The sequence below is a fragment of the Balaenoptera physalus genome (assembly GCF_965194825.1).
Source record: "Balaenoptera physalus genome assembly, contig: HAP1_SCAFFOLD_1213, whole genome shotgun sequence".
Lineage (NCBI taxonomy): Eukaryota > Metazoa > Chordata > Mammalia > Artiodactyla > Balaenopteridae > Balaenoptera > Balaenoptera physalus.
This window is the reverse complement of record NW_028125581.1, coordinates 176744-203082: the sequence shown is the minus strand read 5'-3', so window position 1 is coordinate 203082 and position 26339 is coordinate 176744. Positions and strand designations below refer to the sequence as shown.

The window sequence follows — 26339 nt, the reverse complement described above, 5'->3', positions numbered from 1 at the left end:
CCCGGCTCCCCATGCAGAAGCCAGTGGCTTATGCTCAACAAGCCCAGATACAGTCTGCAGACAGCCTGGGGGAAAATAAACCCCACTGCCGATGTTCTCTTTCTCTGCTTCTCCGACCCGCTCTGCTAATCCCCTGTGGGAACCTAGTCTAACACATCAGCCTCTCATTGACCTCAGGACTTGATGGGAATCTCATTTTAAAGGGGATTTGGAGAAAGGGCAGAGTGGGATAGAAAAAGACCACGGGGCAGGGAGACAGGAGACCTGTGGTCCGGCCTGCATGTGACCTTGGATAGGTCACTTCACCTCTGGGGACCACAGCTCCCTTGGGTCCTGCCAGCCCACAGTCTCGGAAATAAAGGCAAAGGAGAGTGGCCGAGCCCACTCTGGGTGCTGGCGTTTTGCAGAAGCCCAGCACTGGTAAGGGGGACAAAAGGAGGACGGAGCGTTTCTTGTCCTTTTCTCTTTTTCTTTCTTTCTTTTTTTAAAGCTCTTGCAAACTTATAAATTGGTCGGGACCGCAGTGTTCTCTGAGCCTGCCAAAATAGCTCGAGCAGTGCCAAGAGGTGAAATGAATTCCTCATAATTTTGTTTTCATCATTCTTGCCTTGGGAAAGCCAGCGAACGCCTTCCTCTCTGAAAGCAACCTTCACACAAGAAAGGAAAGATTAATGAGAGCTACTGGGTAAACAGAGGAGTGTCTACAGAAAAATTCAGTCCGGCATGGCACTGTCTGTGAGGCCTGGCAGCCTTTCCGAGCCAGCCCTGCTCCTCTCCCCGACCCGAGGCTTGGCTAACAGATCAATTCTTCAAAAGCCAGGGATGGCCCAAGTCCACACAGCTGTTCTGTTAAGAAGATGCTCAAGCTGCAGTCCTCCCTGAGATGAGGGATTCAGATCCCTCAGGCCAAGGTTAACAAAGACTTTCTGGTATATCTGTACAGAGGTAAACTGTCGGGGATAGAGGCAGAGGTTTAAAGTTTCCTCTGGTCTCAACTGTTTATTCCAATTTACTAATACTTAATTTTTTCTTATAAAAAAAAAAAGCAATTTCAAAATCAAGATTATTCTGAAAGTTTACTTACAGGCTCTTCTCAGGTTCTTCTCTGAGTGCAAAAATGCCCTTTCCTAGGGCTCTGAGTCTTGATATAGAACACGGAAAAAGGAACCAGAAGTGACAAGAGGGTCACATAGCCATGAATCAACCTCTTTAATTCCCCAGAGAAGTGACTAAGTCGTTTAATATTGACAAAGGGGATACCAGATGCAAAGAAACTACATATTTCTTTCTAATATTTTTGTCGGAATAGATGTTGCAGAAATCAATCCTAGAAAATAATGAAATAGGGTATTTTCAAACGTCAGAGAGTAAGTTACGAAAACTTGGGTGGTCTCTTGCCCTCTTCCTCTTCTTCCTTCATTCATACTCCCCACCCCCATCCCTACCCCCACAGGTGGGACCAAACATTCACCATCTCCACTCCCAACCTCAGCTGAAGAGACAAATTGCATGAAGGAGCCACCTCTGTCTTGATGACTCAAGAGAGGTGTAGTAATCTGTGTCATGCGTCTCAATCTTTTTTTTTTTTTTTTTTGTAATATGTATTTATTTATTTGGCTGTGCTGGGTCTTAGTTGTGGCATGGGGGATCTTTAGTTGCAGTATGCAGGCTCTTAGTTGCGGCATGTGGGAACTTAGTTCCCCAGCCAGGGATCAAACCCAGGCCCCCTGCATTGGGAGCGTGCAGTCTTAACCACTGGACCACCAGGGAAGTCCCACACGTCTCAATCTTGCTGGGACTTTCCATCTTAGAAATTTAGCTTCAAGTCAAGAGGACCAGCTTGCGTGGTGGCAGGGAATTAGGAAAGCTCAAAACCCTTCCACAAAACTGCTCTTCACTTTTTGATTGGGACTGCAAGAGCTTTTATCTTAAACATTCACACATTCCTGTAAATTGGTGCAGCCACTATGGAGAATAGTATGGAGGTTCCTTAAGAAACTAAAAATAGAGTTGCCATATGATTCTGCAATCCTACTCCTGGATAAATCTGGAGAAAAACATGGCCCGAAAGGATACTTGCACCCCAATACTCATCGCAGCCCTATTTACAATAGACAATCATGGAAACCACTTAAATGTCCATCAACAGATGAATGGATAAAGAAGATGTGTTACATATCTACAATGGAATATTATACAGCCATTAAAAAGAATGGAATAATGCCATTTGCAGCAACATGGATGGACCCAGAGATTGTCATACTGAGTGAAGTAAGTCAGATGGCAAAAGAGAAATATCATAATATAGTGCTTATATGCAGAATTCTAAAAAAAATGACGCAAATGAACTTATTTACAAAACAGAATCAGACTCACAGACTTAGAGAACGAACTTAAGGTTACCAGGGGGGAGGGGAGGGGGGAGGGATAGTTAGGGAGTTTGGGATTGATATGTACACACTGGTATATTTAAAATGGATAACAAACAAGGACCTACTCTATAGCATAGGGAACTCTGCTCAATAGTCTGTAACAACCTAATTGGGAAAAGAATTTGAAAAAGAATAGGCACATGTATATGTATAACTGAATCACTTTGTTGTACACCTGAAACTAACACAATATTGTTAATCAACTATACTCCAATAAAAATAAAAAGTTGAAAAAAAATTCACACATTCCTGCCAAAATGCAAACATCCCTGAGAAGGGTCAGTGTAAAGAAAAATCTAAAACAAGTAACTGTATAGACGAGACACTGAAAACCCATGTCAAACATGGTGAAGATACACAAACATCTGATATTTGGGAAACACAGCCATCCACTGATAAACAGTAGGGACCCAGCAAATTTTGTGAGCAAATTAACATTACAAAAAAATCAGCGAGCATCACTGGAGTGGGCTGGAGGGGAGTGAACACAGGAACAGGGAGCTGAGTTAGGAGGTAGAACAGTGTATTAGTCAGGGTTCTCCAGCAAAACAGAAGCAATAGGGTGTGTGTGTGGAGAGAGAGAGGTTTATTTTAAGGAATTGATTCACATGATTGATTGTAGAGGCAGCTCGTCTAAAATCTGCAGGGTGGGCCGGCAGCTGGAGACCCAGGGAAGAGTTCATGTTGCAGCTGGAGTCCAAAGGTGGATTGCAGGCCGAATTCCCTCTTCTTCAGAGGACCTCAGTCTTTTCTCTCTTAAGGCCTTCAACTGATTGGACAGGGCCCACCCACATTTGAGAGGATAATCTGCTTTCCTCAAAGCCTGCTGACTTAAATGTTCATCTCATCTTAAACACATCTTCAGAGTAACGTGTAGATTCATGTTTGAGCAAATGGGTTCTGTGGCCTAGCCAAATTGACACAGAAAATGAACCATCACAGCCAGATTGAGTACTAGAAAGGAAAGACAAAGCATAGGGCTTTGTTTGTTTTGCTTGTCTGTCTGTTTAGGCTGTGAAGGATGAAGGGACAGAATTTGGTAGCTGGGGGGAGAGAGAGGAAAGGAATCAGTGCTGATCAGAACTTCCCGTCCTGCGAACAGGCAGGGACATGGGTCTGGCCTTAGGAGAGGACGTGAGGCATAAAGGCGGAGAGCTGAGAATTAGCCAAACGTGTGCTTGCAGGGCAGCATCCACGCATTTCTGCCGAACTGAGCTGCAAGTTGACACTCTGAGATGGAATGGATGTTCAGAGGGAGCCAGTGTGGAAGCAGGAGACCGAGGATGTCTGTTTGTGGCGTGCTGGGCTACACGGTACCTTCCTGGCACCCAAAGGGCTGAGTCTGCTGCCGAGTTTAAGCGCATAGAACACATTCAGGAAAAGCAGCAGGAGCACGGCTTCCTCCACTGAGGTGGAGAGGTGAGTGGTGGCGGGAAGAGAGGTATTCCAGACAGAGGAAACAGCACCTGCAAACTCATGGAAACCAATGAGAGGGCTACAAGAGTCTGGATGTGACTGAAGTATAAGGGGCTAGGGACAAGCGGTCCCAAATGATGCAGGCAAGCCTGCCGGGGCCACATCCGTGACAGCCCATCATGTCAGGGGGCTGACTTAGTCCAGAAGGTAGCGAGAGCCCCTGAAGCAAGATGTTCTCATTCAAACAAGAAGGTCCAGACTGCAGTGCAAATGGCTGATCGTGTCATCCGGAAGAAATGCTGGGGGTCCAGGACAGGGAAGAGTCAGGGAAGGAGAGTCGGAAGCAGGCTAGTGACCGTGAGGGCAGGAAAAAGAACAAAGTCCTGGAAATGGCCCTAGACTTTGGTGACCAGGAGGTCACTGGTGCTCTGGCAAGAGCCATTTCAGTAGAGGGGTGGGGGCAGGAACCACAGGTGAGGAGGGGAGGCGCAAGCCAAAGGTCACTGTGTAGCTGTGTTGAGGATGGAAACGGAGAGGGGAAGGCAAGTCTTAGAGAGGCAGTGATTTTGGTTTTTGGAAGGACAGAGAAAACTTAACATATCTAGCTCACAAAGGAGATCAGAGGAGGAGAAAAGGAAGAAAGCTGGTGAGGATGGTCTCAGCCCTCTTGGGGAAAGAGAAGAGGGGACCGTCTGCTCAAAGAGAAGGGAAGGAGACACAGGTTGCTGGGTTGAGGAGAGCAAATCTGGGAGCAGCTGCTGGAAGAAGCAGTGGGAGGAGGGGGGGACCCCAGGCCCCAGGGCCCATCACGGGGAGCCAGGGAGCATGGTTTGGAGAGCCGCCTGGCAATGCCCAAGCTGGGAGTGGGAGAAAAGGGCCAATTGGGTTTAGACCTTAGAGACTCCTAAAACTGGGTGCAGCTTGAGGTTGGGGGGCTGGGATGCAGGTGAATGAGATTAAACGATTGCTGCAAGATGTCTTTCCGGTGCTTCCAGTGAACTTAGAGAATAGAAGAGCTATGCTCAGCGGAGAATCTCAACCTGATTCAGCTCAAATGTTCCTTAAAGACTCTGAGTCTGCAATTAGTGGGCTGGACTCTTTAGAGAGCGTCTGTACTCCTCAGATAAATGGCTTCAGAACAGCAGTGGTCCTGATATGCAGGAACCATCCTGATTCCAATGCTAGGGCCTGCTGGCCACCAGCCCACTAAGACTGGGGCCCGAACTTCCAGGGCGTCTCTAGAATTCTGCCTGGGATGGCCGGCAAGGAACAGTCAGTCGCTACTGAAATGACTGTACAATCCTGGGGTCAGGAGCATCTCCTGTTCTTTCTCCTGCTGTCAGGAATCTCTGCCCCACAGAGGTGATTTTCGATCTGAGGAGTCATGAAGCATGGATAACCTGAGGCTCACTTCAGACCCACGTGACTCATCCAGCCCAAAGATACCTCTGGAGAACTGAGATCGGGAGAGGGTGTTTTGCGAGGCTGCAGGGCCTGGCATTAACAAGTGTAGTCACTTTGTCCATTTAGTAGCTTTTAACCACTTAAAAATTGTTGTAGTCTTTCCTGAACGACCTATTAGAGGTAATAAGTTCCACATGTTGAATGAACAGAGAATTCTGTCCCATGAGGCCAGCTGTGCCATCTCTGTTTTAAAATTCTCTCCTTTCAATTTCAGAGTGAGATTCCCAGGTCTATTTTTTCTGAGCTCATCTAAGTGATGTCCTTTATCATGCTAGGTCTTGATCATTTCTGCTGCTTCAGTACTGAAGCCTTCCAGTGTTTAGTACCCGCTTCTGTACTGACTCGGCTCCTCACCTCCCACCTCCCACCTTTGCCTTGTGTCCTCTCCGGGACCTTTTCTAGCTCCATCAGCTTTTTCTTCCTATTCAAGTTCACTTTTTCAAGCATAACTGGGCTAGGTCCCGGGACTCTCCTAATGAAAGAGGGGTGGTTCTAGAAGCTCACGTCTGGCCGTTAAGACATATGCACGCATAAGGCAGTCTAGACAGAAGGACAATGAAGTTATATAGAAAGGCCTATGGGAACCCCAGTGAGCACCACTGAACCCTCTGGGGTAGAGAGTGGGGTAAGGGAGCGCCAGAGAGAACAGAATGAGGCTGAGCGCAGCAGGTGGAGAAAGCGGGAGGAAGGAGCCACACAGCCTTGTAAGTGCCAGAGGAGTGCTGGTGGATGCCCACGGGGAAACCCTCCCCCTTCCGCTTCCCAGACTCCCTTACAGTCAGACCATGGATATGCGACTCAGCCTTGGCCAATGGGACCTGAGGGAAAGTCTCTGAAGAGCTCACAGGAGAGTTTTCCTCTCTCTTAAAAAAAGACGTCTAAAAGAAGAAATAAGTTCATCTTTGCTACACATGGCTGTGCCTGCATGTGACTTCTTGAAAAGCTGCATCCATTTTCGTAACACGAGGAGGGGAGACACAGCCCAAGGATGGGAAGCATCTGTGTCCTCAGTAGTGTCTGTAGCACCTGAACAGACCCTTGACCCCCTCTGCCCCCAGAGCCCTGATATGAGAGACAAAACATATTCAATGGTTCAAGCCAGTTTTTAAAAACTAAACGTTACTTTTTAGAGCAGTTTTAGGTTCGCAGCAAAGTTGAGCAGCCAGTACAGCGATTTCTCCTGTACACTCTGTCCCGCACATGCACAACCCACCCTCACCATCAACATCCCTCACCAGAGCGGAACATTTATCACCACTGATGAATCTACATTGGCACGTCATAACCACCCAAAGTCCGTAGGTTATATTACACATCACTCTTGGTGTTGTAACTTCAATGGGTTTGGACAAATGTGTCCACCATTATAGTGGATACTCAGTCAGACAGAATAATTTCACTGCCTTAAAAATCCTCTGTGCTCTGCCTGTTGATCCTTCTCTTCCCACCAACCTTTGGCAACCACTGATCTTTTCATGGTCTCCATAGTTTTGCCTTTTCCAGAATGTCATATAGTTGGAATAATATAGTATGTAACCTTTTCAGATTGGCTTCTTTCACTTAGTGTTATGTATTTAAGTTTCTTCCATCTCTTTCCAAGATCAAGCCATTTTTAAGTACCACTTTCTTAAGGTATAATTGACATACAACAAACTGCACATAATTTGATGAGTTTCAATGTATGTGTACACCTGTGAAACCATCATCACAAGCAAGATAGTAAACATACCCACCCCTTTTGAAGTTTCCCTGTGCACCACTGTGACCCCTCCCTTTCTCCCCTCCCCACTCCACCCTAACCACAGGCCACCACTGATCTGCTTTCTGACACTATAGATTAGTTTGTATTTTCTAGAATTTTATAGATGGAACCATACAGTATGTAGTCTTTTTTTTTTTGGTCTGTCTTTTTTCATGCAGTGTAATTATTCTGAGATCTCTCCATGTTGTTGCAGATATCAATGGTTCATTCTTTTTTATTGCTGAGTAGTATTCCATTGTACGGCTATACTACAATTGGTTTATCCATAAACCTGTTGATGGACAGGTTGTTTCCACTTTGGGGCTATTAAAAATAAAACTGCTATGAACATTTGCATATAAGTCTTTGTGTGGGCACATGCTTTCATTTCTTTTGGGAAAATACCTAGGAGTGGTATGGCTGCATCATATTGTAGGTGTATGCTTATCTTTCAAGTTTTCTAATGTGGTTGTACCATTCTACATCCTCTCCAGCAGAGTGTGAGAGCTCCAGTGGCTTCATGTCTTCGTTAGCACTTGATATGGTCCATCTTTTTAATTTAACCCACTCTAATAGGTGTGCAGTGGTGTATCAATGTAGTTTTAATTTGCATTTGTCTAGTGAGTAATGATGTAGAGCATCTTTTCATACACTTATTTGCCATCCCTATATCTTCTTTGGTGAAGTGCCCATACTTGTCTCTAATTCATTTTTTTTTTTTTTTTTTTTTATAATGATTCATTTTTCTTTTTTTTCTTTTTTTTATTTTTTTTATTTATTTGTTTATTTATTTTTGGCTGTGTTGGGTCTTCGTTTCTGCGTGAGGGCCCTCCCCAGCTGCGGCAAGTGGGGGCCACTCTTCATCGCGGTGCGCGGGCCTCTCACTATCGCAGCCTCTCTTGTTGCGGAGCACAGGCTCCAGACGCGCAGGCTCAGTAATTGTGGCTCACGGGCCCAGTTGCTCCGCGGCACGTGGGATCCTCCCAGACCAGGGCTCAAACCCGTGTCCCTGCATTAAGCAGGCAGACTCTCAACCAGGGCGCCACCAGGGAAGCCCTCTAATTCATTTTTAATACAACTGCCACAGTAACAATTTCTTTCTGTCGAAATATGTATCTTCTTTACAAAAAAAAAATGCACATTCATTGTAGAAAATCACCCTTAACTTTACCATTCAAGATGATTCTCTGTTCATTTTATACATTTCAAATATGTTTCCAGTTTGTAAGTTGCGTGAAAATTTCATTATAGGTTTATTTTTAATATATAGAGGTTTTTAAAAATGCTTTCACTCTTTGTCTTTGAAGCCATAATTATAAGATCTACTCTCCCCACAAGTTTTGTTTGTTTGTTTGTATGGTATTCCTATTTAAATATTTAATCTAATATTTATTTGATAAGTTATAAACTGGGAACTCATATTAGTTTTCTATAGATGTTGTAACAAATGGTCACAGATTTAGTGGCTTAAAACAACACAGATTTATTGCCTTATTATCCTGGAGGTCAGAAGTCTGCAATGGGTCTTAAGCGATTAAAATCAAGATGTCAGTAGGGCTGTTTCTCTTTCTGGAGGTCCCAGAGAAGAATCTGTGTCCTTGCTTTTTGCAGCTTCTAGGGGCTGCCTACATTCTTTGGCTAGTGGACCCCTGCATCTTTATCTATTCCGCTGTCTCTGAAAAGATACACAAGAAACGGATTAACTGTGGTTGCTCCTGAGGAGAGGAGGGACCTGGGTGGCTGAAAGACAAAGGTTGAGGTGGGGGACTTTTCACTGCATTCCTCTGGTGTATTTTGAATTTTGAATTGCATGCACTACTGCCTATTCGAAAAATAAATAAAACCTCAACAGTAATAATAAAAATAGTCATTAACTATAAAATAATTTAATATATTGCATAATTTTACAAATATATTAAAGTTCTATATCTAAAACTATATGTCAGTAACTTACTATAGTATTAATGTTGGAAAAATAAGTAAACAATCAAGCAGATGGACTGCATTTGAAGCCAGTTACTAGCTGTGTGGTCTTGGACAAGCCACTTACCCTTTCTGAGCCTCTGTTTTACTCTGAGCACAGTGACGTCTGTTACTGGGCAAATCAAACGAGAGTCAGGTGGAGAGTGGGCGCAAGGGCTGGCACTGCGCACGCGCGCGGAGCTGGTGCCTGGGGTGCGGATCGGCTCTGGGAAGTGGGAGGTGGTGGGCAGAGGACCGGAAGGTAACAGAGCAGGGCCTTCGTGGGGAGGGTGAAGCAGCCCTGGGCGAGCAGTCCGTCCTCTGGGAAGCAGTCATTCTGGTTCCAAAGGCACCTCTAGCCCGAAAGCCTGCAGCGCTGGTCCCACAGTGGGACTTTCTTAGTCCCTGGCCTCTTCTTGGCCTCTTTCCTTTCAGCCACCAGCAGGGTAAACGCTTTGAGTTTACACGGCCCCAGACGCCTGCCCAGGCTGAGTCCCTGATTGCTTTCTGGCTGGGGCGGGAGGACAATTGAGAAGCCAGAAGGGCTGCCGGGGCCCCTTCCCCGCGGCCCAGTGTCTCCTGAATTTCTCCTCCTTCCCGCAGTCGGGCGCCTCCTGCCGGTGCGCGAGCCGCCAGCGCCTTCCCGGCAGTTCATTCTCCGGAAGGAGAGGAGTCAGGAATCAACTAGTGGGGCAGGAGTTAGGGAAGTGGCTTCTTCCTTACCTCGTTTTGGTCGTGGGTAAAACTGAAGCACCGAAAGTTTGCGTCACAAGAGCAGGGCAGGGAGGCTGGGCTGCCGGGAAGTCCAGCCCGCGACCCACCCGGCTCAAGCTGCGCTGTCCTTTCACCTCCTAACCCACTTTTAAGCGGCTCTGATGTCCTGCTAGACATCTTTTTTTTTTTTTTAATTTATTTTATTTATGGCTGTGTTGGGTCTTCGTTTCTGTGCGAGGGCCTTCTCCAGTTGTGGCAAGCGGGGGGCCACTCTTCATCGCGGTGCGCGGGCCTCTCGCTATCGCGGCCTCTCCTGTTGCGGAGCACAGGCTCCAGATGCGCAGGCTCAGCAATTGTGGCTCACGGGCCCAGCCGCTCCGCGGCATGTGGGATCTTCCCAGACCAGGGCTCGAACCCGTGTCCCCTGCATTGGCAGGCGGATTCTCAACCACTGCGCCACCAGGGAAGCCCTAACCCACTTTTAAAAATCAAATTACGCTCACAGAGAGAACAAGCTAGTGGTTACCGGGGCGGGGGACAAACCGGGGTGGGGTAGTGAGGGTAGGATAGGCTCAAGGCTGTATTGTACAACTCTGGGAATATAACCAATATTCTGTAATAACTGTAAGTAGAAAGTAACATTTAAAACTGTATTAAAATTTTTTTTTAATGAAAAAGATAAAATTCTGTAAAGGGAAATCAAAGATGGCTTGTTTTCATCTGGTCTCTGTAGTCCCCTCCCCCCAGCCCCATACAGTTGCTCAATTGTAACCAACAAATTTATTTGTTCATAAATTAGCAGTGGGAAAATGGAAATGTCCTAACTTAATTCTTCCTTCTCTGTAGCATCCCTGACTCACTCAGACTGGCCTCCCGTAGTGCCTTGAAGAGAGCTAGATTTAGAAGAAATATTACTTCAGCTCTCAGGATGGAAAAAGATCTAGCCAGGAGGCAGAGACTCTGGAAAAGTGCTAATAAATTGTTACTGCCTGCTATTAAAAGGATCGATAAGGTAAGGCCAGAAATGACTGATGGGAGGGACTTGGGCTTTGAGAACTAAGGGGGGGAAGTGGTGCCTGACGGCTCAGAACACCTCTGGCCAGGGCAGTACCCACCTTCTTCGGCAGAACCTTGGGCAGCTTCATTCATTGCTTTAGAGATCAGTAGTCACTGATGCTGGTTATGAAGAATTAAATCAAATGTCATGTGGGGCAGTTCAGGTATCAGGGAAATTGCCTAATTTATGTCTGTAGCATTGAAGATGCACCAACATACCTCTTCTGTGATTGTATTCGGGATACTCTCATGGGACAGAATTGGGGTAGGGGCTGCTGGTTCCTTGTGAGGCTTCCCCAGGACAGGAAGGAACCCAGGTGTGCTGCTGGCTCCTGCACGCCTGCCCAGCTCGTGCATCTTGTTCCTTGAGACTTCCCTGCCTTTCTGCATGCAGGCAGCCCCCGGGGGAGGCAGTATGGGCCCCACAGCCAGACGGACACGTGGTGGGCCAGGCTCTTCTGTGGGACCAACCTCTCTTCCCGCCAACAAACCTCCCAAGATCCAAGAGGACCAATCCATGCATCCAACAGCCTGATCTTTCAGTCACACACATCTCTGGGCAGCTGTTCACTTCTTTTCCTGGCCGTCAACTGTGCCAGCAGAGAGGCCTGTGGCGGGATTCCAAAGTGCCCCAGGAGGCTTGTTAGCTGAAAGTCCTGCCTGTCTACCTCCTCCAATTCTTCCATAGAACTCCCAATCTTTAGAACCTCCAGAATGCCTTGAGCAGACCACATGTTTCTACCGACCATCCTCCCAACACAGAGACGTGTTTGCAGTCTCAAGGATCAGCGCTGGGAATCAGCTGTCCCTGCAAAGAACAAGACCATGAAACCATGGGACATGAATGAGGTGCAAAGCGAGGGGCTGGGTCTATGGAGGGTGGCTGGGCAGGAAACTCCAGAATCTGGAAGTTGCCTGAGGATGTGCGAAAAGGCAAAATAGGCAAGTTATGTGTGGCGCCCTTGCCATCTCCTCTTCACTTTCTTTTGCACGTGCCCTTCCATGCCTAGCTCTCCTGCTCAGGGAAGCTCTGGATTTTGTTGCTACCTTTTTCCGGAGGCAGCCAGGTTCAAGGCCATTCCTTTCCCTTTCTCCCAGATTCAAACAAGCACAGCCTGCTTTCAGCAGGAGCCCAAGCTCACCAGCAGCCGGGGTGTCATGGGCTTCATGGGAAATGGTTTCACAGGCATCTGAGGAGCACTGAGTGTGCACAGTGGCCTGGGCTGCTCACATAATGACAGTTAGTGGAGCTACCACTCTCCTTACTGTGTGGGGAGCATTCTGAGTGCTAGAATTATCCCTTGCCCAGAGCTACTCAGCATTCCAGTCCTGGAGCCCAGATCTGGGCCCAAAGCCAAGCTCTGTCCTCGACACTTCTCCCCTCCTCTTCTGTAAGGGCCTCAGGAAGATGGATCTCTTAACAGGGGCAGTGAAGGCTCTAGACTGACAAGGGAGTGCCTTAGGGGCCCAGATCCTTGACCTTTGCTGATCATGGTATGTAAAGATCACAGGAGAGCCAGGACCTGAGGAGGTTATGGCTGGGAAGTGACCAACACCAAAGACACTGGCAGCTCCTTAGATCACCCTGGGGCTGCCTGGCCTGCCGGGAACAAAGCTGGAATACTCTTGATCTAGGGAAATCCAGCCTAAAACAGCCGTTCCCCAGGTGATATAACCAGAGCCTGAACAGGGAGAGAATCACAGGCAGGCGAAGGGCCTGGCCTCTTTGAAGGGGGAGTCCAGCACGGAAAGCCCTGGGCAAGGGGTGGGAGGGGGTGGGGGGGCAGGTTGCAGACATGGAGGTGTGACCACGCCAAGGCCGAGAACAGCCCTCAGGGGATCCACACTCCTGGGGTTCGCTGGACCCCGCCCAGCTTGCTGGAGGCCCAGTGCAGCGGGGAGCTCTGACGTGCCCACGGACTTCCAGTTGGCGTTTCTACACTGCGGAGCAGCCAACTTGTGCAGCTGGCGGCGCGCCGCAAATCAAGTCGGGAAATTGCAGAGGGGTGGCCGACAGAGACAGCTGCCCATCCTCCTGCCTGGACGCTCATTTGGTGGGAGCCGAGGGTTTATGCACACGTGCCAGGGAGGGAGGGCCCTTGGGCAGCAGGGAGCAGGCTCCGGTTTGATCCTGGCGGCCCTTGCCAGTGGGCAGGGGCACAGATCGGTGAGGCTTTGGGTCCCGTAAGGTGGAACTGGTGGCCAGGCGTTTTAGGCTCTGTCCTCCACACTTGGCCTGAAGGTGTCAGCTCACACTGTGTCTGGAGAGGCTTCTTTCGGTGAGGTCTTCAAAGTCGGCCAGCCTCTCCCTCTTGGAGAGTCTCGAACCAGAGCCTGTCTCCAGCCTTTGGAGGCTATGAAACAGCCCCACTTCGGTTTTCCGAGATTCGCTGCTGGAACCGTTCACACCACTCACCACTCCACAGCCTGGGATGACACAGAGCGGCCCCCGGCAAAAGGGTCGTCACCCCAAGGGGCCTCGTAGGCAAGTGTGCCCCTGGGAGTCACGCCAGTGTGCGTGTGAGCTCCTGCAATGCCACTTACTAGTTGAGTGGCCATGGCCTAGGGACTGAATCCCTCTGAGGATGAGAATCAGAATTCCTGATTTCCTCCCTGCCTGCCTGTCCTCCTCAAATAGGTCACATTCCAGGAGTCCCCAGGCCATGCGGGTGAGAGGGATAAGGATGGAGCCTGTGAAGGGATGGGAGCGCCCATTGGTCCAGGAGAATCCAGTGTGTGGGTACCAAGCAGTTGGCATCCGGTGGACCCAGCAGGGATGGCCACCCCTTCACACCCTGCGCTGCTGAGATGCAGGGCACATCCTGCTGGGCACGCAGCTCCTGCCTCTGCAGCCAGGCCAGCCCCAGGAGGGACTAATAACAGTAATAGTGACTATAGCCACCACCTGCTGACCCTGACTCTGTGCCCGGCACTCTTACAGGCAATTTATATCTATTATAAACTCATTTAATGCTAACAACAATGGTAAGTCATTTAATGCCCTGTACTGTTGGTATCCAATTTACAGATGGTGAAACTGAGAAGTTAAAGGACTTGTCCAAAGTCACATAGTTGGTGAGTGACAGTTCTTAGATTCAAACCAAAGCAATCCAGCTTGACTCAAGAGAGCACTTTTAAGGGCTAAGCTGAGGTGTCTCTTAAAGATACAGTCAGCACCGCTGTCAGCAGGGGCCAAGTGCAGAATCATGAAGGAGCAGGTTTTGGGGACCCAAGTCTGTTCCGTGTACGGAGCGCGGGGCTCTGTCACCTCACCCCCAGTGTAGAATGGATGCTGTGGTGCCAGGTGGCGGCCAGCAGAGCTAAAGGACAGCCTACCTCTGGGGCTGGGAAGAAAGAATCCATGGAGAGCTCCTTCCCTGGGTGTTGGGCCCCTCCTGAGCCCCTCCATTGACACTGAGCTCGGTAATTCTGCTCCAAACCCTGCAATGGAACAGCACAGGCCCCTGACAAAACAGCAAACCCTGGGGAGAATAGCTGCAGAATTAGAGTAACAAATGCCTAACACTGCAGTGGGGGCTACATAAGCATTAGAATGGAAATTAACCTGGAGAAGAGAAAGCTCGAATGGACTTTAGGGACTGGGTTTTTTTGTTTTTTTTTTTTCCATTCCATAGATTGCCTTTCAGAGAGAAAATTAAACACTAAACAGAAAGCAAATATTCAAGGGAAGAGGGTCTCTGCTTTCCCATTGGTAGCCCGAATGCTCAGGCTGGGCCTGCCTCTGAGGTCCCCATCAGACCCGAAGCCTGGTGCCATGGCCTACATGTCCCGGCCACCTTCTGCATATACTGTGGGTGTCGGGGGTGATGAGGGCATATCTCTATATAAGTAACCTTCAGTAAAGGGAGTTTAGGCGGGACAGCCATAAGGCCATCAGCTGAAACTGTTAGAGCCACTAATTGCTGCCTGGGATGATCCAAGCTCTAAGTGGAGCTTTTATGAAGCTGCAGAATTCCCAGGGGGTCTGCAGGACTGGGGCATCCCAGCAGAGAAGCAGCAGCCGTTACACTAATCACCACGTCCTCAGCCCGCCGCCCCTCCCCACGCCTCCCCCACCGCCATTCAGTTCCCGGCCTCTCGCACCCTAATTATTCGTGGGCTGGGGGGTGGTACGTGCAGAGGCCTGACTCTCATAATTATATTAAGAGCTTTTGACAGGACCAACCGTTCTGTCTTCTATTTCTGTCTTGTTGAAATTCTACTGTGCTGAAATAACTGTGAGGAGAAGGATCCATCAACCCTTTCTGGAAAACAGACGAGACAGCAGAGTTCACTGTGCACCCAGCACTCCCGTCCACAGGGAGATTTATGGCTTGTTCTCTTGACTAACAGGAAGATTGCCCAGACTGAGGTCAGGTGGGAGGTGGGAATGTCTCAGAGTTCAATGTATTGCCTTCAGTTTTATGCCAATATCAAATCATAGGGCTGAAAGTGACCTCCAGGGGGTCTCTGACCTACCCCTGTTCCTATCTCATGGGCTGGCTCTCTCTTTACACCCCTGTTCTTGTCTTGACCTGACACGTGGTAGTTTGCCTTGTCAGGTATAAAAAAAGGTTTGCGCTGGCAAAGTCAAGGCCATTGGCCAGGACCTTCAACTGGCATGTTGGCCAAGGTCCTGACTGCCTTCCATCCCCAGCCATCTGCTTCTCTGACCTCAAGGGGAGTTAGCAGTATAAGAGCATAATGGCTGACACTGCAGGACTCCTGCAGGAAGCAGTGGAGGTGGAGGCATGAGGGTAAAAGGTCAAGAAAAGCACCCTGGACAAATAGTCACCTGCTCTCACTGAAGACCCGTACAATAACCAACATTATCAATTACATACCATGTGCCAAGTCCTGAGTTCAGCACATAACATGGTGTATCTAATTTAAGCCTCATGACAATGCTATGAACTAAGCATTATTAGCCCATTTTGGAGATGAAGAAGTAGAGGCTCAGAGAGTTTAAGTAACGTATCCAGTGTCATATGGAGAGTTTCATGATTGGAATTGTATTTATAACTCAGTTTTGAACCCAGGCAATCCCAGGTCCTCAGACCAGCTCCTTTTATTATTATTTTGCTTTATTCATTAGCAAGTTTTGCACCCGTGCATGAGTAAGTCACATCATGAGAATCTGTGTCTCATTTTCTTCATCTGGGGCCACGTGAGCACAGACTCTGGACTCGGACCTGCGTCTCTGCCACTGCTTGCTCTTGGCGCCTCACAGGGTCTGCTTTCTGTCATCCAAATAGAGATAGTACCTCCCACACGATAACGTTGCCAAGCACATAATAGATGCTCAATAAATGGTGTCGTTTACCATTATTATCAATAATAATATCTCTAATTCAGTCTTATTTAACCATCCGGCTCCAACAAGAGGGATGAGTCTCTTGTACTTTATGCATTTATTTAAATGGACCTATTTAAACATTAGATGGTGGGTTCATTTGAATGGAAGCCTCTAAAGTCAGGGGCTCTCATAATTTTCTGTGAAGCCCACTCTCTCCCATTTCCTCATCTTCATAGCACCCGCCTTGTAATAGTTATCAATTGGGCCCAGATTAGGTCACAGAAGGGCTGAAACTATTGACAAGCATGTGTATAAATGCAGTCAGTCCAAACAAATATCCACAAGAAAACCCACCAAAAGCAAGGTGAATTCATTCTAACAACTTTTGAGTAGGAAAAAAAAACAAAGAAAGGGTTGGAAAGATTAGGTCCACTGGCTTTGACTAAATGCTTCACTTTGTTCTGGATGTTTTGTCCTCAGGCAAAGCCCGCAAACATTTCTGGCTGAATCTCTGCACTTCCCGGGTTCTGCAGCTATGTCCTACGAAAAGGAAACGGTTTCTCCGAAAACCCAATAACCTGCCTCCCGCTATCCTGCCTGTAGAGTATCAGGCAAGCACCTATTTAGGCAGGAAGGGAGACAGCAAGCAGAAGGGAAGACGTTCCTCTTTAAGTGTATGAGGTCAGGTGTAGCTCCAAGAAAAATCATAATCAGGTCTTTGGAAGAAACCTCATTCCAGCACAGATGGTCCTGACTGACAAGCCCAGCCAGCCTTCAGAGTGAGCGTTGAGACAAACCTAAAGTAACAGGACTTTCCACCAAGGTAAGAGGGTGTATTTCAAGGGGAAAAGATGTTTTAAACCTGAATATTCATACTCAAATCACTGGGCTCCCTTTGCCTTTCTTTTTTTCTTCTATTAGATTTATTTTTCTAAGGTCTACAGCAATTATCTTGAAAGGGAAATTTTAAAACACTGCACCTTGCTCATGGTCATGGGGCAATGATTTTTTTTTTTTTCTTTTCTAAATTGGATCACCCATTTTGTATTTATTCATCCCTCCTGCCTCCACGTCTCTCTCTCCCCAGCTCTGGGACGGGCCCAGAGACAATCACCCCCATCTTTGAGTCAGCATCGCTCTCTAGCTCCATCCCATTCTCATCCCTCCATGTCAGTGCTGGTGGGGAGATCTCAGGGCTGATACCCAAAGGCTAGAAGGCATAGGGTGCACTCACATGCCTGGGTTTGTATCCTGGCTCCCCGCTTAGAGCTGTTTGAGCTTGGGCAAGTTACTTAACCTCTCTGGGCTTCAGTTTCCTCATTGGTAAAATGAGGAATGAGAACTAGGACAATTAAGACAAACAAAGCATGCTTGCAACAGTGCCCAGCACATGAGAAGTACTGGGTGAGTGGCATCTATTATTAATAGCCATTATTAGCCATAGATTCATAATGTAATCTCATAGATCTCTCTGCTCACATCATCCCAAAGACTACCTGTGGTCATCTGGGATGATACACTTTGGGCACAAGAGCTGGGCATTGCACACCACACCATGTGTACACACCACACAGTGTGTGCACACCACACTGTGAGATCTCAGAGAGGGATTTCCTGAGGCCCAGAGAGGCACCTTTGCTCAACCCAGTGAGGGCCAGGACTGGAGATCAGGTGGCCTCATCCTTAGGCTGAAATTTATTAGTCAGCCTAAGATTTAAAAACTTTGGCAGAAGAAGAATCACTCTCGAGACTCAAATCACATGAAGCTGAGCCTGGGTACGTGTGTTGTGCTTAAATGAAGCAGCTTATGATGTGGGTATTCAATTGCTATAATCTGTTCTAAATGTTAAGCATGCGAAACATCAAGTTATCTCACTATTTTGCTTCAGTTAAAAAAAAAAAAAAAGATTTAGATTTATGACTGGATGTTACAAGAACTGCTGCTTCATTTCAAATCCTGGCAGGTCCCTCCAAAGCAGCAATTGACCAAGAAGTCACTTCCTGAGCTGAAGGTCAGTGTGCTGGCCCTGGAATGAACATCAGTGCATCAGCGATAAGAGCCAAGCGCTCTCTCCTGCCATTTTGGGGTGAGGTTGAGGGGAGGCCTTGAGGCTCCAGCTGCTCCTGGCACCCCCTATGCTCCCCGTATGGCCCCCAGCCCCCTCCCCTGCGCCCCTCCCACGTAGTGCTGCCACAGAGCTCCACAGGGCATGTCTGTAAGACCTGGGATGCTACATTCCCTTGCCCTCAGACCCTTGGCAAAAGTGTACCCATCTGAAAGGGCTCCCCTGGACTTAGTGCTGGGGCCTAAGGGACAGCCTGGCTTTGGGATCCCAAGTCACTTTTAAATGGCCTTTCAGTGTCTGGGAATTCAAGAAGGTACCAGGGTAGGTTAAATATGTTTCTCCTGGTTTATGTGTTCTTGGGTAACAACCTTTCAAAACATCCTTTTTCCTTATCAAATGTCTGATAAGAAAACTTCCAGATGGCTAAAAATCCCCTTTAAATAGGCAAAGGAAATGGGACCTGGGAGCACTTTTTATTCACTTTCTAACCGGGTCTGGTTACCCCCTCTGTCTGGTATAGATAAGCAAACATTTACTTTTTTGTAACTTAGAGCCAAGAGGCCAGAACTCTGTTGTGTACCTGGTGCTTTCACAGCTTGAGTAAGAGTACTGTCGATCATAAATTGTCAATTGCTCCCCAACCCCAAGAGCTGCACCAAAGGCCACCTGATCTAAAGCCATCCCTGATCAATTGCCATCTCATCTCCCCATCTTAATTCTCAGCACCTGGCTCCCCGAAAGTTTTCTTGTTTGTTTAGCTACGGCCTCCAGAGCACAAGAATATAAACTCCTGACGTCAACCTTGACCACAGCCGTGTCCACGGAGCCCAGAACAGTGAGTTGTTCAACACTCAAGGCTCTTTACTGTGTTAACCCTTGTTATGCAGGAGAGGCCAGGAAACAAGTGGAGAACCAGAAGAAGAAGGAAAGCCCCACGGGGTAGGGGAACATCTGGATATCCACCAAGTAAAGGAAGCTGTTTCCAGGAGAAATCCAAGGAAGGAAAATTCCAGAGCCTGATGACAATGTGGAGGTAGAAGAGGCTAGAAGGGCTGGCTTCCTTCTTTCTGCATTGCTGGACCTACAGGAATAAACAAGAGTTTCAAGTCTCAACGGAGCTTTTCAGTCACGCTTCTCCTTCAGCAAGCTGCCTGATGTTCACGTGATCCTCTCTCACATCCTCTGAGCCCAGCAATAGTCTCAAACCGGCTGCTGGAATCCATCCTTCGGTCTGCTCCCATCGCCCCTCATCATAGCCACAGGTGCTGTGGCATCAAAGGCCACACTGGACAGTGTTGGGAGCGTAACAAACCCTGTGGGTGGCCATGCCGCCTACCTAAACTGATAAGACGGCTCCATGGACTTCACACACTGAGATGTAAGTCAAGGAAGAGCCCGCAGAGGGGAGGAGGGAGTTAGGCCTGGGGACAGTGCTCAGGAGCACTGCCAGATGCAGCCAGGAGGGGCTTTGAACAGTGGATTGGTCAGCTCAGGCTGCGGAACAAAAGACCATAGACTCGGTGGCTTAAACAACGGAAATTGATTTCTCAGTTCTGGAGGAAGGAAGTCCAAGATCAGGTGCCAACAGGTTTGGTTTCTTCTGAGACCTCTGTCCTTGGCTCACAGATGGCCACCTTCTCACTGTGTCCTCACAAGGTATCTCCTCTGTGCATGCACCTCTCTGGTGTTTCTCTGCATGTCCAAGTTTCCTCATTTTATAAGGACATCAGTCATATTGGATTATAGCCCATCCTATTGGCCTCATTTTAACTTAATCACCTCTCTAAAGACTATCTCCAGTCACATTCAGAAGTACTGAGGGTTAGGATTCAGCATATGAATTTAGGGAGGACACAATTTAGCCCATAATAAGCAGTGTAGGAGCATGGAACCATGGGCACCACGGGCTTTGGAGGTTTGAAAGGATGGGCGGTGGAAAAGAAAGATTCAGTAGCAATTAGAACCAAGGGTGAAGTCCGGAGTTTAAAACCACCAGTTAGAATTGGGATTGTGTTACGGGTTGACTTGTTCCCCCTCCCTCCCCCAAATATCTTGAAATCCTATCCTCTAGAACCCCAGAATGTGACCTTATTTGGACATAGAGTCTTTACATGGGTAATCAAGTTAAAATGAGGTTATTAGGGTGGGTCCTAATCAAATGTGACTGATGTCCTCATAAAAAGGGGAAATTTGGACACAGAGAGACACACAGAGAAGGAAGGTGATGTGAACATGGAGGACCAGAAGGAGCAATCTACGAGCCAAGGAATGCCGAAAATTGCCAGCAAACTACCAGAAGCTGTGTAGACGAGTAAGGATTCCCCTACAGTTTTCAAAGGGAGCATTGTTTTTTGACCTCATAATCTAGATATTATTTTTTATAACATCAATGTAAGATTTTTCCAAATTCAGAATTTTTAAAAAATTTTGCTTACCCTTCTTTCTTGTATCTCAGACCTATTGAGGATTCTTTTTTTTTTTTTCCTCTCTTTCTCTTTCTGTCTCTCTTTATAGTATAGACTTTAGAATTTCAATTAGTAAGCGTTTGGAGGTCAACTTCCTCAGTGTTTATCTGAAAATGTCTTTATTTTGCCTTTGTTCTTGAGAAGTAGTTCTGCTAAGTATATCTATCTAGCTTGACAACTATCTTATCTGAGCATACTGAAGATATTGTCTTACTATTTTCTGACTTCCATTGTTGCTGCTAAGTCAGCTGTCAGTCTAATTATCACTTGTTTGTGGTTATCTTTCCTTTCTCACTGGCTGTCTTAAAGATGTCATTGCCTCTGATTTCTGCAGTTTTGCTATAATGTGTCTAAGTACGTTCTTTTGTCTACCTTCTTATTAGTTATTCTGCTTGGAAGTCATAGGGCTTCCTGACTGAAGATTTGTGTCTTTCATAGTATTTGGAAAATTTCTCTCTCTCTCTCTCTGGGAAAGGAGATATGCTAATCAACTTTTTATTTTAAAACAATTTTAGGTTTACAGAAGCACAAAGATAGTGTAAAGATAGAAGGTAGTACATATACCCCACACCCAATTTCCCCTATTATTAACATTTTACATTACTAAGGGGCAGTCTCGTTTGCTTTAAAATTCTGCTTCTAACCAGTTCTCTTTGTCCTCTTCTTCTATAACTCTCATTAGATGTATATTGGCATTTTTACTCTATCTTAAATGTTTGCTAACCATTCTTTCATATTTTCTATCTCTTTTGACACCTCTTCTTCCATGTAATTTATTTAGACCTATCTTCCAGTTCACCAATTCTCTCTTCAGCTGTGTCCAAACTGCTGTTTAACCCATTGATTAGTATTTTATATTTCATTTATGATAGTCTTTACTTCTATAAGTTCTACTGGATATTTTTCAAATTTCATCTGAACATTATCACTTTGATACCTGCTGCTCCTTACTAGTGTCTTTAATTCCTACTTTGTTTCGTTAATCAGGTTGTATTCTATATTTCATAATCCCAGTATCTGAAGTCTTTGTAGTTCTGGTCTTTATTTTTTATTCTGACTCTTATTCATGAAATATTGTTTCATTTTCTCTTTTGTGATTTTTTTTTTTGTAAATGCATGTTTGTTGCCACTCTATCAGTGAAAATTAAGGCCTGGGTTGAGAGCATGACTCGTGTTTGCTTATGCCAAATGGGGGAACAACAGCCAAGAGTCACCTAAGTGACAATACTTGGGTTGGGAGAGGGGGTTACTTGTCTAAGTTCAAGACAGACAGTTGTCCCTGTTGTTTGTCTCTGAGTGCCATAATGGTTCTTGCATTTCTAATTTCCCTTTCCTCTGTGGGTGTAACTCTTTTTAAAACCTATAAATACTTGTGGTGGCCTTTGATCTGCCTCCCCCCTTTGAATCCATCCCCCTGGGCACTAATGTTCTAGACCAGTGGGATGCACACAATGCCCCCAGGGTTCACTTGCTTCTGTATTGTGCTGACTTACCTTCCTGGATTCCTGCAGCTGTTCTGCACCTGGCCACCACCACAATGCTCTCTAAACCACACATAATGTGTATACTTTATATTTATTACAAAACACTCCCTAAAATATATAATCATGTACATATTTAAATGACATATATTATATATACATGTTTATGAATATATACAATTGAACAGTTATTATTATGCTGAAGAAGATATGGAAGGAGAAGGAAAGAAGGATGAGTTCATTCATACTAGGGCAGCAACAGCAAAATAAGACAGACAATGATTTGCCCAATATATTTACACTCATGAGGTAGGAACATGAGTGGGATACCTGTTTTAGCATCTGACACCTTGTTAAGGTAAATAAGAAAAATTTCATTAAGAATTCCAAACATGCCAGCAATAATTTTTGGATGCCATGGTTTCCACACAACGGAGGGAAGAGGAAGGCTGGGAGGATGGCAGGGCAGCTTCCCTGTGCTACTGACTTTGCCAGCACTTGAGCCCTGGCAGGGAGTTAGAAAAAGCTGATGTTAGCAACCTTAGGCATATGACTAACAAACATTCCCAACACTTCTTAATCCACTTCTTAGTTCTCTTTCCAATCACACTCAGCAAACTTGCACTTTTACCTTCATAGCTCATTATCTGAGTTACCATTGTTCCTGTTTCTCTCAAAGTCGGTCTCCAATTCTCAGAATCTCTCTTCTCAGCTCTCCTGACAGCCCTTTTCATAGATATATAAATGTATTTCTCCTAGTTCTTCTTTGGCTCTGTGTGCCCGGGTGACCAAGGCAACACATGGCTATAGAAGTGACTATCCCTGAAATGGGGTCAGGTGATGAGAAAGTGAGTGTATTTAGGCCTTAATGCCTGGGGATACAATGGCATCCTATCTTTATGTGTGATCTGAAGTCAGCTTGCCTTTGAATGAGACAGGTCTGAACCATCACTGGTGCTGAAATAAACTCTTTGTTTACTCCAAGCCACCAAGGAACACACATTTAGCTCATCTCTGTTGAGAACGCTGGATCCCTGTGACAGTCAAAGAGGCTTCACTTTTGGCAATGAATAGGAGGCTCTGCCATGGTGATGATGGTCCATGACTTTTATCTTCCATTTGTGGCTTCTCAAAGCCGAAGCCCTGGTGAACTTTTCCTCTCTTTTCTAGGTCATGAAGAGGAAACCTGGATTCTAGATGACTGCAAAGAGGTAAAATATCTCCAAAAGATAAAATTCTTTACTTCTTTCCAAAAGATTTTAGTAACAGAATGGTGCTATATTTTGTGAAATCATATTACAAAATGAATTTTGCTAAGATGGAGACAAAAACAGACTAACAGCAATAAAAGCATAGCTTACCTTAAGAAACAAAAATAAAGGTATCCTGTATTGGCCATTTGTAAACTTTTATAAATTCTCTGTTTATGTCATTTTAAAATCCTTTTTTTCTTAAAGTTTTTTTTTTTCTTCAAGGTTCATTCATGTTATATTTATTTATTTATTTATGGCTGTGTTGGGTCTTCGTTTCTGTGCGAGGGCCTTCTCCAGTTGCGGCAAGCGGGGGCCACTCTTCATCGCAGTGCGCGGGCCTCTCACTATCGCGGCCTCTCTTGTTGCGGAGCACAGGCTCCAGACGCGCAGGCTCAGCAATTGTGGCTCACGGACCCAGCCGCTCCGCGGCATGTGGGATCCTCCCAGACCAGGGCTCGAACCCGTGTCCCCTGCATTGGCAGGCAGACTCTCAACCACTGCGCCACCAGGGAAGCCCCTCCTTTTTTTCTTTTAGATTATCTTTTTAAAAAAATTCACCTTTCTTACTGATCTCCATCTATGCGGATAATATTCTCCAACTTGGTGGCTTAAAAAAAACAAAGACTTTTTTCTTTCTTTACTAGAGAAGTTTTAAATTTTATAAGCTCAAATCTGTCAATCTTTTTCTTTATGCCTCCTGAATTTTTTGGTTTTTGTTTGTCTTGTTTAGGAAGGCCTTTCTTATCTCAAGATTACAAAGAGATATTCTAATCATCTAGGTTTTCTTTTTACATCTTGATCTTTAATCTACCTGGAATTTATTTCTGTGTATGGTATGAGATAAGGATCCAACTTAATTTTTTTCCCTTTATGAGTATCCCTCATTGCTCCTTACTGGCCTGTTTGGCTGCCTTGAAAAGATAAGCCTGGAAATAATCAGCCCGCAAGGTATTCCTGAAATCAGCAGCAGGATTCCATTCTGTTCTAACTACATAAGTGGTTAGGGTTATTTTCAAGCGGAAAGAGTGCAAGTGAAACCAACCATGAATGCTTAGTTGTAACAACATGAATAACTTGCTGGTTTTCTTCCAGAAGATGCTCTGACCATAGGGCTCTACCACCTCAAATTCATTTCCTTTCAATTTTAGAAGGAATTATTATACATTTGCTTTATACCTTGAACATTGGGAATGATCATACAACATACCTCCCCTATGCTCAAAATGCTTAGTCTTATGGGAAAACCAATTATATATCAATATGTATCTATATCTATGTAATATAAATATATACACATGCAGCTGAGTTGAATAAACACTCTAAGGCAGTATATATTAATGCACTATGACGCGCTAATGAATTCCTATCTCCCCTCCAAGTCCCCGAGAGGGTAGGATGGTGTCACTGTCGTTTTCATTTGCCTGGAACAAAGTAGGAGATTGGTAAACGTAGGTTGAATGGAATTGAAATAGCAGATAGCATCGGAACTGAGAGAAGAGAGAAATCTTCATATTTAATAAAGGTCAGAGGATGTTTCCTAGAGGCGACACTGTGCTGGCCCTAACGATCTGGAGAGATAGAAAAGAGGAGGGAGGGGCTGCCAGGGTCATCTGACCCTGAGTATTGTCTCCCTTGGAACCAATTTTCTCTGTTCTCACATATTAGTTCAGGTTGTCTGGGGGGGAATTGAAAAGGTGCAAACATGGTGTTGATCTCTCTCAATCATCAAATGCTCCCAGAGCCCCGTAGCTTTTCAAACCTGTGGAAATAGATTCTCTGGGACCAACGTCCCTACTGACGCTCCTCTTTGCAGGAACGACCAGCCGAGTGTGAGGCGCACGCGGGAATCCATCTGACACAGGGCTTTAGCGCCGTGAGTACACACCGTGCTCACAGAGCAGAAGATACGAAACACCCTTGGCCGTCTCGTCAGAAGCCCGAGTCTGACCTCTCCTCCCAGAGCCAGTGCTAGTGTCAGTCACCAAAGAGCAGCGGGTTTTCTGCCCGAGCACAGGAGCGACACAGCTGGCCCTGGAGATGCTGACCCTTCAGGTCAGCCCTGAGGAGGACAAGGAAACGAGGCTGAAGACAAAAGAATGGCCCCAAGCCCACCCCCTAAGTCAGAGCCCCCTGAATTTGCCTGGCACATTTCCTGGGACCTCAGGACACTGGGACAAGGAGACACGTGGCTGTGACCTAGGCCAGGAGAATACAGGTTCATGCAGACCAAGCTCCTCTGCACCCTTCTCTGCTAACGAGAACCCTGTGCCCAGCCTGTTGGAGCAGAAAGGTGGAAAATCAGACACCCTCCTGGCCTCCCACGGGCGAGAGGATGCTTCATGGAAGGCCCGGGGCAAGATGAGCTTTCCGCTCTCTTGAAGGGTGCTATTGAGCCCGCCCAGCTCTGCACGGAAAGGGTCTCATTTCCAAAATGACCATTGGTGATTTTTCTGTTTTAAATTAAATTTAGCAGAGTGGCTTTTGGCATTCACTTACCCTCTTCTGTTTTCCTTCTCTCCTACTGGAAATGTGGGACTGAACCAGGATTGTGAACACGGCATGGCTATACGGGGGCTGGGGTTCTCCGACCCGCACCTTTCCTGCTTTTGCTGAGCTCTGCTTGAAGCCAACCTCCCGCCATCAACGCATGTACTGAAAGCAGAATTTGTCTTCTGAAACCTCCTGGGCCAAGATTTCCCCAAATTGCTGGCATATTAAAACGAAGCCGCCATGTGAAATACCGAGCGGGGATCCAAGGCCACAGTCAAGTTCACCTGCCCCACCTGTCTCTAAGCCATGCCCCTGGCCTCCACACTCATCACTGGGGGCGACCTCTCCGTTCTGGGGTGAGTCTCCCCAGCTCCGAGATCCTGCTCACGACCCTTCTGTGAGTCCTTGACTACGGTGGCTCTAGCCCTTCCTCTCCAGGCCACGCTAGCCACCACCAGCTCCAGGTTAAACCATCCTCCAGACTGCAGTCCCCTTGCCTATAA

General features: G+C 46.6%; 1 protein-coding gene across 6 annotated transcripts in view; it reads left to right on the top strand.

The window, feature by feature from the left end:
- LOC309653804 (uncharacterized protein) overlaps nucleotides 1-26339 on the top strand; it is an 85313-nt gene that overhangs the window by 52129 nt on the left and 6845 nt on the right. For 2 of the 6 annotated variants that reach the window (XR_014259516.1, XR_014259519.1), the window contains exons 3-9: nucleotides 10576-10741; nucleotides 13814-13860; nucleotides 16562-16904; nucleotides 18046-18168; nucleotides 19035-19525; nucleotides 23264-23304; nucleotides 25891-26192. The gene's annotated coding sequence lies outside the window, so the exon portion shown is untranslated. Of the gene's footprint in view, nucleotides 1-10575; nucleotides 10742-11473; nucleotides 11550-13813; nucleotides 13861-14420; nucleotides 14918-16561; nucleotides 16905-18045; nucleotides 18169-19034; nucleotides 19526-23263; nucleotides 23305-25159; nucleotides 25317-25890; nucleotides 26193-26339 lie in introns of those variants that run through there. The other 4 variants (XR_014259520.1, XR_014259517.1, XR_014259521.1 and 1 more) reach the window with 4 other exon arrangements.